At 49.5% G+C, this 14,118-nt stretch overlaps 1 long non-coding RNA gene across 1 annotated transcript; it reads left to right on the top strand.

The window, feature by feature from the left end:
• Positions 1–8,634: 8,634 nt before the first annotated feature.
• Positions 8,635–9,077, top strand: LOC131916483 (uncharacterized). Its single transcript, XR_009380549.1, has 2 exons — positions 8,635–8,718; positions 8,963–9,077. It is a non-coding gene; the product is annotated as an uncharacterized LOC131916483 (long non-coding RNA).
• The last annotated feature ends 5,041 nt before the right edge of the window (positions 9,078–14,118 follow it).

Raw genomic sequence — 14,118 nt, 5'->3', positions numbered from 1 at the left:
GCAGCCCTGGGCAGCACAGCCAGGTGTGGGATTTGATGCTGTTGTGCTTTCTCCAGACTGGCTCCCTGGACCAACCTTCCTGGAAGCTGGGGACTCCCAGGGTTCCTGGAGTGTGAGCCTGAGACAGATGAGAGAGGCTAGTGTTCCCAGCCTGGTTTTCCATTTTTAGTGAGAAAGAGGTTTTTGCATCCTGGGGTGGACCTTTGAAGGGAGCGTCTGCTCCCTTCAAAACCCAGAACCTCCTCAAGAATCAAAGACCCCACTCTGATGTCCCAGGGTGGTGAGAGTGCGCACCTCACACTAAATATGCTTTCCTCTTTGATGCTTGCAGAGATGTCTGGGGGCCTGATCTCATGTGTTGTATCCCTGACGCCCTAATATAGCCCCGTATGGATGTAATCGGTTGCCTCTGTCCCTTCCATCCTGAATCACGCCAAAGATCCCAAAGCTGATCTGGTTATATAAGAACTGGTAGCGTGACCGGCTGGGGTAGTTGGTAACAAGGGCATGTTGGCTGGGGAGTGGGTTTGGTATGCTCCAGCACCCTCAGGACTCCTGCGGCCAAAGAGAGACACCGCATGCCTCCATCCCAGCGGCACACAGCAAGTTGACTCTTCATTGACACAGTTGCATAAAAGATTCAGGATATAAATTTGAACAAGGATTAACCATTCTCAGAGCAAACAGCCCTCACTGGTTCTTCTCTGCCCACATGGCCCCCTGTCATAGCCAAGGGCAAACAGGTGCGGATCCTGGCCTCTGCCCACAGGGCTCCTCTCTCACCCATCACCTCTGCAAGCATCGGGAGAGTGGAGTCCAGAGCCGGCGGCTCTTGGTCTCGGGCAAGGCAACTGGCTGGAATTTATTTGAGGTGTCAGTTTGGCCAAGGCCCAGGGAAACTGGAAGAGGAAGTGGAATAAAGATACCAGGCCATCACAGCGAGGGATGGGGCAGGTTTTCCAGTTTGATTTCTGTTGCAATCAAACACCGACCAGAGGCAGCTTGGGGAGGAGAGTGTTTTTATTCTTACACTTGCGAGTGACAGACCACCATCAAGGGAAGCCAGGGCAGGAACCTGGAGACAGGAACTGAAGCAGAGGTCATGGGGGACGCTGCTTACTGGCTTGCTCCCTGTGACTTGCTCAGCCCGCTTTCTTGTACAACCCAGGACCACCTGCCCGGGGTGGCACCACCCACAGTGGGCTGGGCCTTCCCACATCACACATTAATCAATGCTCATAGACATGAGCAAAATTCTTCAGTTGAAGTCCCCCCTTTTCTCAGGTGACTCTAGTTTGTGTTGGGTTGACAAACACTAACTGGCATACTGGGCAGGGGTGTGTGGGTTACTAGTTGTCAGGCCTTTGGGCTCTGACTAAACTATGTAGCTAGTTTAGTCTTTCTGGGCTCTCAGCTGGTGGCAGAACATGGCTGCCATAATTCCATGAGCCACATGTTAGTGGCTTTGCTACAGGAACTTGCTTTGCTCATGGCAGTAGAGGGCTTGGTTGTCTGGTTCATACATTGGCACTGAACACCATGGTAGTAAGGAGGAGATCTCATGGCCGACAGGAAACAGAGAGCCAGAGACAGGAAGGAGCCAGCTACCCCCAGCCACTCCTAGCCACCCCTGCCCACCCCCAGTGACTTACTTTCTCCAGACAGGTCCTACAATATCCTAAAGTTCTCCAAGCTCCTTCCCCTACAACTCTACCAGCTGGGGATGTATTTGGTGTACTAATCTGGGTTCTCTAGAGGAACAGAAGTGATAGAATGTATGTATGTATGTATTATATGTATATACAGCTGGGGATGTATTTAGTGTATTAGTCTGGGTTCTCTAGAGGAAGAGAACTGATAGAATGTATGTATGTATGTATGTATGTATGTATGTATGTATGTATTATATGTATATACAGCTGGGGATGTATTTAGTGTATTAGTCTGGGTTCTCTAGAGGAACAGAACTGATAGTATGTATGTATGTATGTATTATATGTATATATATGTGTATATATTTATATAAATATACACACATACACATATGCATACACACACACATACATACATAAAACACACACACATTCAAGCCATCCTTAGCTACATAGTGAGCCCCAGGCCAGCGTGAGTCACAGGAAACCCTGTCACTAACTAACCAATTAGCTAACTGTGATGACAATTCTCGGTTGCCAACTTGACCACATCTAGAATTAACTAAAACCCAAGCGTCTGGGTGCATTTGAAGTGAAAAGACCTAAACCCAGATCTTTTGAGGTGGGAAGATCCCCCTTTAATCTGGGCCGCACCTTCTGCCGGAGGCCTATACAAAGGGTGTGGAGGAAGGAAGCTCCTGCTCTTTGCCTGCTTGCCCTCACTCTTGCTGGCAACTTCATTCCCTCACTGGCAACAGAGCCTCCTCCTTCAGGATTCTAGTGTATAGTGGAGCCAGCTGAGCCGTCCGCCTTGTGCAGCCAGCGACACCTGGATTATTGGACTTTCTGTTGGTTGACGGCCATGGACTAGCTGGACCACAACCTGGAAGCCTGTGGTGGTTTGAAAGAAAATGGTTCCCAAGGGAGTGGCATTATAGGAGGTGTGGCCTTGCTGGAGGAAGTGTGTCACTGTGGGGGCGGGCTTTGAGGTCTCTTTTGCTCGTTTCCCTCAGTGTGACAGTCAGTTGACTTACTATTGCCTCTGAGTCAAGATGTAGCACTCTCAGCTCCAGAACCACATTTGCCTGCACACCGCCATGCTCCCATCATGATGATAATGGACTGAACCTCTGAAACTGTAAGCAAGCCACCCCAATTAAATGTTTCCCTTATAAGAGTTGCCGTGGTCATGGCGTTCCTTCACACCAATAAAAATCCAAACTAAGACAAAGCCATTCTAATAAGTCCCGTGTGTGGTGTGTGTGTGCATGTGTGTGTATGTGTGTGCATGTGTGTTGTGTGATATGTATCCACACATGTGTGTGTAAGTGTGGGGCCTTTGAATGTGCAGAGACCAGAGGAGGATGTTGTTGGGTGTAGCTTAAGTTTTCCTGCCTGGCCCACAGTCAGGATATATCTCTTTCACCTGCCAGTCCCACAGCCTCTCAGACCCGACCAAGTAAACACAGAGACTTATGTTGCTTTCAAACTGTATGGCCATGGCAGGCTTCTTGCTAACTGTTCTTATAGCTTAAATTAATCCATTTCCTTTAATCTATACCTTGCCACATGGCTCATGGCTTACCGGCATCTTCACAAGCTGTTTCTCATCATGGCGGCTAGCAGTGTCTCTCTGACTCAGCCTTCCACTTCACAGCTTTATTCTCCTCCTTGCCCTGCCTATACTTCCTGCCTAGCCAACGGCCAATCAGTGTTTTATTGATTAATCAGCAACACATTTGCCATACATCCCACAGCACTTCCCCCTTTTTTTTTTCAAAAAGGAAGGTTTTAACCTTAACAAAGTAAAATTACATATAATTTGGGAATTTGGGCGTAGCTTCTCTTACTACTTCCTGCTGGAGGGGGGCGCTGTATCTTATGGGGAAACAAAGAAAATTTTAGAATTATGGAATAGTCCATGAGGCTGTATCGTCTGAGCCAGTTGCCTTCAAACCATTCTAGATGTTGGATCATCTGGGCCATGGTGTCATTGGAGACCTTTCAGGGGGTCTTGGCTGGTCAAGCCTGATGTATCTTAATCTGGAACAAATCCATAGCCTCTGGCTTTCTGTAGGAACAAAAGCAGAGTCTCCTTTCCAAAGCAACACATCCTTACATCTAAATTTTGAAGTTAAGGTATCTTTAAAGTATACATATTGGTTTAACTCAGCTTCCTTTGCAATCAAATAACTCTCTGCAGTTAAGAATCCCAAAGACAACACAATCCAGATTCTCTGTGTAATATTCATCTTTTTTTTTTTTTTTTTTTTTTTGGTTTTTTGAGACAGGGTTTTTCTGTGTAGCTTTGCGCCTTTCCTGGAACTCGCTTTGGAGACCAGGCTAGCCTCGAACTCACAGAGATCCGCCTGCCTCTGCCTCCCGAGTGGTAATATTCATCTTTATGTGGCTTATTTTTTTATATTAATTTTACTGTCTCTTTAAAGACTTTTTTTAAAACTATGTATTTGTTTATATAACTGTATATATCACCTTTTTTGTCTGTTTAAGCCTACATATATTTTACACACATTGTAAACTATTACATCTGAATCTGTCTTATTGTGAATCTATTGCTTTAACCTGCAGCAGCTGTGGCTGCTGGCTCCGCCCACAGCTTCTCAACATGGCTACGTTTACCACCAGCTCTGGGAGCTATCATGGGTCTATGCTTTTATCCAAGCAGCATGTAGTCCAGAAACTTCTTTTTTTGTTTTATACTAGCAATGTCTAAATCCACCATGCAGCTTAATGTGCCACTTGCAGAGGCCTCATTTCTGCCCTACTGCAGATCAAGCACACGCGCTAGGAACCCGCCAATAGCTCAAACCAGCAGCTGCCGCTCATTTGAGAGAGACAATTAGGAAGCTGTTTTTAGCTCCGTTTTAGAATCTTTTTTCAGGTTTTAGGTGGAAACTCTTGCCACCACGTTGGACGCCATTTGTAGCTTAAGTTTTCCTGCCTGGCCCACAGTCAGGGCAAATCTCTTTCACCTGCCAGTCCCACAGCCTCTCAGACCCGACCAAGTAAACACAGAGACTTATGTTGCTTTCAAACTGTATGGCCATGGCAGGCTTCTTGCTAACTGTTCTTATAGCTTAAATTAATCCATTTCCTTTAATCTATACCTTGCCACATGGCTCGTGGCTTACCGGCATCTTCACAAGCTGTTTCTCATCATGGCGGCTGGCAGTGTCTCTCTGACTCAGCCTTCCACTTCACAGCTTTATTCTCCTCCTTGCCCTGCCTATACTTCCTGCCTAGCCAACGGCCAATCAGTGTTTTATTGATTAATCAGCAACACATTTGCCATACATCCCACAGCAGTTGGGTATCCTGCTCTATCACTCACAGCCTTATTCTCGTTTTAAATGATTTATTTTATTTGTAATTATATGTGTAGATGTGTGTGAGAGTGTGTGGACCTGTGATTAAGGGTGCTGGAGAAGAGGGCCTCAGGTCCCCTGGAGTGGAATTACAGGCGGCTGTGAGCCCCTGGTGTGGCTGCTGGGAACCAAACTTGGGTCCTCTGGACGAGTAGCTGGTGCTCTCTAAACTGCCAAGTCAGCTCTCCAGCCCTGCCTCATTCCCTTGAAACAAGGTTTTTCACTGAATCTGGAGCTAGGCTGGTGGCCAGCGAGCCCCAGCGGTCGATCCTCCGGTCTCCACCCCTCACAGGGCTAGAGTTACAGCCATGCCTGGGTTTTCCCTGGGTGCTGGGGGTTCAAACTCAGGTCCCCATGCTTGGACAGCGAGCGCTCTTACCCACTAAGCCGTCTCCATAACCTGATCTTGAATTTCTGATCAACTTGCCTAAACCTTCCAAGGGTTGGGGTCACAGCCATGAGCCTGCGAGGGACGTTTCTCGGGGGCGTTGGTGGTTAGACAAGGTCCCAGCCAGGTTTTCCTCCATCCCTTAAATTAGAGGGTGACACAGTTTGGCCCCATACACCCCTTGACTCACATCAGGGCTCTGAAAGCTGACATCTCCCTCCAACAGTCCCCCACTCCTCTTTCTAGACAGACATGTCTGGGGATTGTGACCTCAGTGTGGTCCTGGGCTGGGTCTGCTGTAAGACTCAGATGTGTGAGGGAGGCAAAGGAAGAAGACAGTGACGCCAGCTCCTTTCCATGGAGGCCGTGGAGGTCCTCCCAATTCATGACGCCTGAGGACATCTGGGCAGCACATCCTCTGTGACCAGAAATGCAGCGTGTCCTCCCAGTTCCAGGGGCCTGACGGTCACCAGGAAAATGCTTCAGCCTAGAGCTGGAGAAAACCTGCGATTCTAGCACTCAGGAGGCAGAAGCAGGAAGACTGTGCACTCTAGGCTGGCCTGGGCTGCAGAGAGAGAGAGAGAGAAAACAAAAACAAAAGCCACATTGCGTCAGTCCCGAGAGCCTGCGGCTGCACAGCTCACTTGGACTTGGGAGCCCACATAGCAACTGGTTTCTCCAGAGCAACGAGACAGATTTCATACAAGAGCTTGAGACATTGGAAGGTTAGCATCCAAGTTCTAGAATTAAACAGCACAGCAGAGGGCAGCTAAGGCTGTCTGTGAGCTGACTTCTGTAGCCAGCAGATAGTTGGCTCTAACCTTTGGGATATGGGGCAAGGAGGGCTGGGCTCTGGGTTCTCTGCTCTCTCTGTCTCCTAAGCCATGCTTCTTCTGAGGGAATACTGCCATAGGGTAATTTGATTCTGCTTTTTCTTGGGCTGCCTTTGATCCTTTGAGCTTGCTGGGCACTGTTCCTTATATTTGCAGGCTCTGATGACGGGAGAGCAATTTTGAAAGCTGCAGCCTGAAGAGAGATGCTCCCTCTGGGCTGTTGTCAAATCAGTTTCCATGGTCTCCAGGGCTGGAGTGGAAAACCCTGAACAAGGACAGATGTTGTGGAGGAAGAGGTCCCCAAGTGCTTCCAGGGCCTCCTTGGACTGGAAGGATCTCCCATTGTTGACACCACATGCTGGAGCCAGGAATTAACTAGCTCTCTTGAGTGGGTATTGCCACTCACCCACCTGTTCAACCATCTATCCATCCACTCATTTATTCATTCACCCATCCATTCATCTATCAATCATCCATCCATCCACCAACCATTTCCCCATATACCGACCTTCCCATCCACCCATCCATCCATCCACCCATTCATCTCCTCATTTTCCCATCCACTCACCTGTCTATCATCTACCCTTCCATCCATCCATCCATTTACCCAACATTCATTCATTCATTCATCCACTCACCTACTTAATACTTATCTATTCTCCCATCTGCACATCCGTTCATTCACTTATATCAAATATATCCATCCATCCCTCCACCCACCTGCTCACAGATCCATTCATCTACCTGCCCACCAGCCCATCCATCTGTCCATCCATCCATCCATCCATCCATCCATCCATCCACCCACCTGTTCATCCATCTGCTCATCTATTAATCATCCATTCATCAGCCTACTCACTGGCCACCCACACATTCATTCCCCCATTCATCTACCTACCCATCCATTCATCCACCCCTCTACCACCCAATCCATGTATCTATGCATGCCACAAACATTTACATGTGTCAGGGTTGTGCTGGGTGCTGAGGTGATAATGCTGACTGGACAGTGTTCTCTCCTCACAGAAGCTGCATTCTTGCTCCCAGCATTCTGATGTCACAGCTGGTCTGTAGCGGGTGGGGAGATGTAGAGGCTAAGGGTCTAATCTACCTTTGGGGACAGTCAGTGGTGAAGAAGACCCCACAGAGCACACAACACATGAGGAGCATTGAGGTCTATGCAGCCTGAGAACAGAGAGGGAAGGAAGGTTCTGCTGGAGGGAGAGGGGAAGAAAAGGAGGAGGGGGGAGGAGGAAGAGGAGGGGGAGAGAGGAGGGGAGGAGGAAGAGGAGGGGGAGAGAGGAGGGGAGGAGGAAGAGGAGGGGAGGAGGAAGAGGAGGGGGAGAGAGGAGGGGAGGAAGAAGAGGAGAGAGGAGGGGAGGAGGAGAGAGGAGGGGAGGAGGAGAGAGGAGTGGGAGGGAAGACCCTGCCAGCTCTGGGCAACAAAATAAGTGGCCACTTAGAGGACTCCCTTTATGCCCTTCTGAACCCAACACAGACATGGCTGAGCATGTTTTGTCTTTGGCACAGAAAATGTCCTTGCTGGTGTCCGTTGGCAGCGGGAGGATCCACATGTCACATGAGTGGTTGAGTTCCTTGAGTGGGCTTTAACAGTTCTTTATTTAAAAACAAAACAAAACAAAGCAAAACTTCTTTAGGATTATTTATTTTATTTTATGTGTATGAATGTTTTGCCTGCATGCTTATGTGTGCACCATGTGTGTGCCTGATGCCTTTGGAGGTCAGAAGAGGGCGTCAGATCCCCTGGAACTGGAGTTACTGATGGTTGTTGAGTAACCATCTACAGAAACCACCCAGGTCTCCTGCAAGAGCAACACATGCTCTTTATTGCTGGGCCGTCTCTCAGGGCCCCACCCCCACCCACGCTTTCTTTTCTTTTCTTTTTTTCTTTCTGGACAGGATCTCACTGTGTAGTCCTGGCTTGCTTGGAACTCATTCACTATGTACACGAGGTACTGGCCTCCAACTCACAGACATCCACCTGCCTCTGCCTTCTGAATGCTGGGATTAAAGGCATGCACCACCGTGTCTGAATTCTAACAGTTTTTATCACGGTTTTGCTGAGTAGAGGTGCCTTCCAGTCAAGTGCCCAGGGCAGCTTCCAGTCCTTAGGATGCTCTCTAAGCACAAACCTCAGGGGAGTCCGCTGATGCTCTGACAGGCTTAGGAAGGAGCTAGTCCCAAGCCACACGGGTCTGTGTCCCCTCAAGTCCACAGTCTCTCTGATGCTGTTGTGCCCCACGAGGACCTCAATGTCTAGAGTTCAGGGGAGGTGCCTGGCTTAGACTTCAAAGGGCTCTTTGGTTGGATAGCAAATCCCTTCTGTTTCCAGAACGGGGAACCTGCCTCATGCAGGTAGAACTGTTAGTTCCTGGCTTCCCTTCCGCAGCCCCTCCCCACATCAAGTTCCAAGCTAGGGAGGCTCCAGTTGTCACCAGGTAAACAACAACAAAGTGGCTGGAGGGGGAGGAAGAGGAGCAGGGAGAGAGAGGAAGAGGATATGGAATGGGGACGGAAGGAAGAGGAAAGAGGAGGAGCGGAGAGGAGGAGGAAGGGGTGTATTAGTTTGCTTCCTGCTACCAGTCTCAGGGCCTCAGTTTGTTCATCTGTAAAGTAGGAGGATTCAAATAGCTAACTTTTTCCTGTCAAGAATCAGATGATTTTCTACCCACACTTTGCCAGCCAGGACATCACTGTGACAACTTCTCACCTCTGTCATCGCACAGGAAGAGCAGTGAGAGACAATCTGCCCATGAGTGTTTGTGGCCTTGTTCCAATAAATCTTTATTTACAGAGACAGATGGAGGGCCAGATTGCCCTGGTTGTTTACTTGCAGTGAAAACTTTTTATTCAATGGAATCTTGCTTGAAACACATGGGTTTCTGGAGCAGCTTGAGAATTACAGGATGTCTTAGTTATGTTGCTATTGCTGTGAAGAGACACCATGACCATGGCAACTATTATAAAGGAAAAACATTTAATTGGGGCTGGCTTATAGTTTCAGAGGTCCAGTCCATTATTGTCATGGTGAGAAGCATGGCAGCATGCAGGAAGACATGGTGCTGGAGAAGGAGCTGAGAGTTCTACATCTTGATCTGTAGTCAATAGGAAGTGAACTGTGTGTCACACTGGGCATGGCTTGAGCGTATATGAGACCTCAGAGCCTGCCTCCACAGTGACATATTTCCTCCAACAAGGCCACACCTCCTAATAATGCCACTCCCTATGGGCCAAGCATTCGAACACATGAGTCTATGGGGCCATACCTATTCCAACCACCACAGGAGACTTAGCAACTTCCCAAGATATTTCCACTGCCTGAGTCAAGTCATCCATCCATCCATCCATCCATCCATCCATTCATTCATTCACCTGCCTTGTATTTGATGCCCAACTAGGAGCCATGAGGGGATAACAACCTAACAGCCTTTAAAAAATATTTTTAATATATAATTTGATTTTCTTTTTTGGACAGGGTTTCACTTCATAGACCTGGTTAGTCTGGAATTCATGGAGACCTGCCTCCCAAATGCTAGTATTAAATTCATGTGCCATAACTGGCTTTGATTCTTTTAAAGATTACTTTATTTTACTTCTGTATATATGCACACACATGTGATGATTTGATTTTTTACAAACTTTACAAAAGATTTTATTTATATGTATAAGTGTCTTGCCTGCATGTATGTATGTGCACCATGTGTGTGCAGGGCCGGCAGAGTTCAGATGAGAGCATCAAATCCCCTAGAACTGGGGTTACAGACAGTTGTGAGCTGCCATGTGGATGCTGGGAATTGAACCTAGGTCCCCCAGAAGAGCAGCAAGTGCTCTTAACCACTGAGCCATCTCTCCAGCCCTCTGGATTTTTAAAAATGTTAAGAAAAAGTTTTATTTCTTTTGATCTTTATTAGTCTAAGAAGTTTGTTCTACATGACTATGTTTATCTACAAACAGATCATTAACATACCTAAGTGTCACATAATCTTAATTTTGCTATAAGCAACTTCTGTCCAGAATGGTCACAAAGTACACAAAATGAAAACGGGATCCTTTGTTCAAACAGGACTGAGAACTCTGGGACAGAACCATTGCAGCCCCTGTGAGGTCAGCCCTGAGCTACTGCCTGCCAGAATGTGGCTGCATTCTAGCACACAGACGTTTCCCAGAATGCTCAGGGGGACACCTTGGGGGCAAGTGGAAGATTCAGTTTTCTTTTTTGTGATTTCCAATAAGTTCTAAATCCCCTGCCTTTCTTCCTGTTGCTGCCATCATAGATGAACTAGGCAATCTGTCTGACAGCAGAGCTCCTGGCCTGGCCCCTCTGCTGTCGGGGGGGGGGGGGGGGGGGCGGGGGGCGGGGTGTGGAAGAGGGCTACCTGCCTCGGGATTTGTTCATGAGACTCAACTGCAGATTCCTGTGCAAGTGAGACTTTTTTCCCCTCATTCCTCTGGGGAGAGCAGAAGCCAGGCTGGCACCAGGAGAAGACCATGGGCGATAACTCAAAGTGGATTGAGTGCTCCTGTTTCAGTGTGGGGGGCATGATGGGAACAGCGAGACCCAGGGACAGTCACACCTGGGACAAGATTGGCCACAGCTACTCTGGGGGGACTGTCATTGGAGTTGCAGGACCCTGGGCAGAATGCCAGCTTCCTAGACCACTATCTAAGCGTGCCTGTGGATCTGTCCAAGGAGGTGTCATCCGCGTAGCCAGAGCCACGTAAGCCATCTCTGTCACTCTCTGAGCTCCCCACATAGGCACGACCGTAACACAGACACCACTGAGACTGTCCCACTTGTTGGCAGTGGGATCATGAGCAAGTCATTTGCCTTTCCAATGCCTACTGTCCTTGAACATGTTATACTCTGTGTGTGTGTGTGTGTGTGTGTGTGTCTGTCTGTCTGTCTGTCTGTCTGTCTGTGTAGAGACTGAAGACAATCTGCAGGAATTACTTCTCTTCTTCTACCACATGGGCCCTGGGGATTCCACCATGAGCATCCTGGAGAGCAAACCCAGATCTTCTTTGGTGGCAAGCACTTCCACCAGCTGGGCCACCTTGCCAGGCGCCTATTACCGGTGAGCTGGTGTCAACAGAACCTGCTCAGGTGTTCACGGAAGGATGCTGTAAACTGACTAACGGCGAGTGCTGGGTACAAGTGTGATCTGTGCCAGAGTGAAGGGACTCAGTGTCCTGTGTCGTGTGTGATCTTCACACTGTGTGGGGACTGAGCTGCTACCTTTGGGTGTCTCTATTTATTGTTGAGTGCAGCCACATATGTGGGTCACCCACCTGTCAGAACCCCCAGCAGAGAGTGACCTGGAAATGGCAAAAAGACTTTACGCTCACAGGCCCACCTCCAGTGAATCACTTTCTTTACACTCACAAGCCCACCTCCAGTGACACACTTTCTCTAGCAAGGCCATACCTCCTAAGCCTCCCCAAGTAGAACCATCTACTGGGGACCAAGCACTCAAATGCCTGAGATCATGAGGGGCATCTCATTCAAACCCTGTTCCACCTCTGGTCCCCGTATTCCCGGGCATTCCGAGTTTGCTCTCCCTTCTTGGAGATGTGAGCTCTCCGCGGTTCTGGCTGCCTTGCCTGCCTGCTGCTATGCTTCCCTGCCATGACAGTGATGGCATCTTATCCCTCTGGAACTATAAGCCCCAAATAAACCCTTCCTTCTATAAGATGCCTCCTCCTTGGTCATGTTTTTATCACAGCAACAGAAAAGTAATTAAGACAGCCAGCTTTCTTCATTCTGATACAGTTCGGGGCCCAGCAGGTGAAATGGTGCCGCCAACTTTCAAGGTGGGCCCTCCTATCTCTATTAACAGAACAATCCCATCCATGCTGGGTGAGGACTTCTCAGTGCAGCAGCTTTGGAGTCCCCCTGCTCCCTTAGGTGCCCGGCAACCCTTATCCATGCTCGGCAAGTAAGCGTAATAAACTCAACGATGGCATTGGAAAGGCATCGTCACTAGGGTCTCACAACGAGGGGGTAGTCACTGTCATCTCTCCCCAGAGATGAGACTCACTACAATCCCCAAGCCTCTACACTCCCGACACGCACACAGCTCTGGCCTGCATAGAGCCTGGGAGAGAGTCCACTGTGAAGAGACGGGTGTGGATGTGGTGGGCAGATGCGGATTAGAACAGTCGATTCTACCTTGGGGTTTTTGTCCCCCTTCCCAAGACAGGGCAGAAGAAGGTCCAGCTGGGCTCATGTGTCCCAGACTCCTGTCCCTAAGCTGGAACATCAGCTTTGTCCTTGCACGGCTCTTCCTCCCCGGTACACAGACCGTTCCTGGTTGAAGCGCATCTGTCAGCTGACAGCCTGCACATGGATGTAAGATCACAGGCTCTAGACAGCCAGCTGGAGCACGTGACCCCAGCAGCAGCCCCAGCTCGTGGGCACTGGCCTGGGCGGCTGGATCTCAGCTGGCACATAGAGGAGCAGGGCCTTTGTGTTTGAAGAACCTACAAGAGCCTGGTTTTATTTATTTTTAATCAGCCATTTCAGCGTGTTCCCTCTAGTCAAAGGCAGAGCCCCAGCTCCGTGCAGGTGCTGTGTTTGTATTTAGCTTTTATTTACCCAGGGAAGTCTTGAGGGAGGTAGGATCTCATTTGTAGAGACCCCAGTGGCAACACTCCATTACTCAGAGCCTAAATGAGCTCTGTGCAGGCAATGAGAGGGGAGGGGAGGGAGGGAGGGAGGGAGGAGAGGGTGGGAAGAGAGAGGAAGGAGGAGGGGAAATGGGAGAGGAGGGAGGGAAGCAGAGGAAACAGTGGGAAGAGAGGGGAAGGGAGGAGGGAAGGGAGGAGGGGAGGGAGGAAGGGAGGGAGGAGGGGAGGGGAAAGGTGGGGAGAGAATGGGAGGAATGGGAGAAGTTGGAGGGAAGGAAGGGGAGCTGAGGAAAAGGAGAAGAAGGGAGAAAGTGGAGAATAGAGGGAGGGATGGAAGAGGTGAGGGGGGAGGGAGGGTCCCACTTGAGCAAGAAACAGTGGACAACACAGCCTCGAGTCAGTCTTCTGGGCCAGGCCAGGCTAACGCTTCAACCTGGGCACTGGAAGACAAAAGCCAGACTCTTTGCCCCTCCAGTCTGCAGGGAAGGGCTGGGCATCCAAGAAACAGGCTAACTGAGCATGAACAGGCGGCTCAAACCTGCCATCAGGCCCCGCTCTGATTTTAGGGGCACCAGCAAGAGGAGCTGGCTGACCCTTCTTGAGAGAGGTTGCAAGTATCTAGAGCCTTCGGTGACCCAACACCCCCTAGACCAGCTTCTGGTCAAGGCTGGAGGTGTTGTCAGCCGTCCCCACCCACCTCTGTGTGTGGTGACACCTCCGTCATGAGACTTGGGGAGGTCATTGCTCCTCATCTGGCTGTCACATTTCTTGTCTTCTGGGCAGACACAGGATGATGCTTTCCAAGCTGAAGCAGCCAGGAGATTCCCTCGGCACACTGCAGGAGAAGATTCCCTCTGCACGCTGCAGGCTGCCAGCATCCTGCATCCCCGCTGCAAGCTCTGGCTAGGCTGGTCTCTGAGGATGCCTAGGCATGGTGGAACAGGATGTCTGCCATGCAGAAATGAAGAGGAGAAGGGGCCATTTGAGTTCAAATGGAGGTGGGCCACATCCTCCGGGTCCCTCATTTGGCAAAGCTGAGCAAGGCCTGGCAAATGACGAGATCCAATATCAATTAGCGCCTCCCCAAAGCTGCTGAGACCAGTCAAGACCAGTCATTATGTGGGGCTTCACCTCCACCCACATCGGGTTATTTACATAATAGCCTGCCCCTCAGGTTACCCTTCATTAACAAACATGTGGGAAACACAGCG

This window comes from Peromyscus eremicus, chromosome 8a (genome assembly GCF_949786415.1).
Source record: "Peromyscus eremicus chromosome 8a, PerEre_H2_v1, whole genome shotgun sequence".
Lineage (NCBI taxonomy): Eukaryota > Metazoa > Chordata > Mammalia > Rodentia > Cricetidae > Peromyscus > Peromyscus eremicus.
This window is presented reverse-complemented; position numbering and strand designations above follow the sequence as displayed.